The 1,231-nt window shown below is 50.3% G+C and overlaps 1 protein-coding gene across 1 annotated transcript in view; it reads left to right on the plus strand.

The window, feature by feature from the left end:
* The window catches only part of ITGB3 (integrin, beta 3 (platelet glycoprotein IIIa, antigen CD61)), a 23,545-nt gene that overhangs the window by 13,610 nt on the left and 8,704 nt on the right, over positions 1-1,231 (plus strand). The window lies entirely within an intron of this gene.

The following is a 1,231-nucleotide window of genomic DNA, read 5'->3' on the forward strand; positions in this document are numbered from 1 at the left end:
TCATTAAAGCCCCGGGGCCAGATATCGGTGGCTGATAGCACATAGCATGCTGTGCACATCCCTGGGCCTGGCCAAGATGAGTCCTGACCCATCTGAATGACAGCAGTCTGAAGTGTTCCCACGCGATGGGGACGTGTAGCTGCTAAATGGCCCTTGCTGTAGTTATGTCTAAAGATATTTGGCAGGAGGCGGCTAGGTGTGCCGCTCTGGAGAGGAGCAGAGGCAGTGTGCAGTGCCCTAAGTCCCTGTTCCTTGGAAGCAGTAGAAGAAAACCCCAGCTTGGTATCATCTCTGCCCAGCCAAGAAGGCTTGGCACAAGTTGTCTGCCCTGACTCAGGAATCAAGACCAAACGCTGAGGATATAAGTAGGACGGGTCCCAGCCAAGCTCAGAGTCCTCATGGTTTTAACTCAACAAGGAGAAACAGATGCTCTCCGAGCACAGAGTTGGGACCCCGACTACGTGATGGTGCTCCAGCAATGCAGCTAGAGGGGGAATGGACCTCCTTGGGCTCTCACAGATTTTGAAACTTTCTCCATCCTGAAAGTCAGAATGCGATGTGCAGATTTAAAAAGAAAAATGAAAACAATAACAATTTAAGCTCAATTAAAGCTGTTTTCCTCAACGTTTGAGGTGTTCTGAGAAGGCTGCAGCTGTGCCCCACTTACATTTCAAAGAAGCCGTTTCAAAGAACAGCAAGAAAGAACCTTTGTCTCTTTTAAAGGCAGAAAAAGGTCAACTCAAAGTGTTTTCAGCATTTTTTTTTCTTTTAAGTGCAAAAGTCATTGAAACTGGCCTGTTCCCCAGAAGGTTCTGTCCAAGGAGGTTTTTGTTTCAATGGAAAATGTTTCACCAAAAATTTCCCAGAAGAGGCTGGGAGGAGCCAAGAGAGAGGGGAGGAATAGGGATGGGGGAGGCCCCAGGAGATGCTCAGAGTCCTTGGGAGCTCAGAGAAGTCCGAAGCAGCCATGCAGCCCCCTGGTAATCCCAGTAAGACCTGCTGCCTGCACGCTGGCTGTTTCACTCACTCCATCCAGCACGTGTTGGTCACGCTGTTCACGCAGGACAGCCTTGGGGTCAGGTCTGAGCAGGAGGATCTGCTCACATCCTTGTAATGAGAGGTTTGGAGAACAGGAGCCACAAGGCACGTTCGCCATCTCCAAGGGGTGCACAGCATATCTCCCACGCAAGGACCCTGCCCTAAGGGCTTTGCCCTTTTGTGTCTGTTTGTG

This window comes from Charadrius vociferus, unplaced genomic scaffold (genome assembly GCF_000708025.1).
Source record: "Charadrius vociferus isolate BGI_N301 unplaced genomic scaffold, ASM70802v2 scaffold484, whole genome shotgun sequence".
NCBI lineage: Eukaryota > Metazoa > Chordata > Aves > Charadriiformes > Charadriidae > Charadrius > Charadrius vociferus.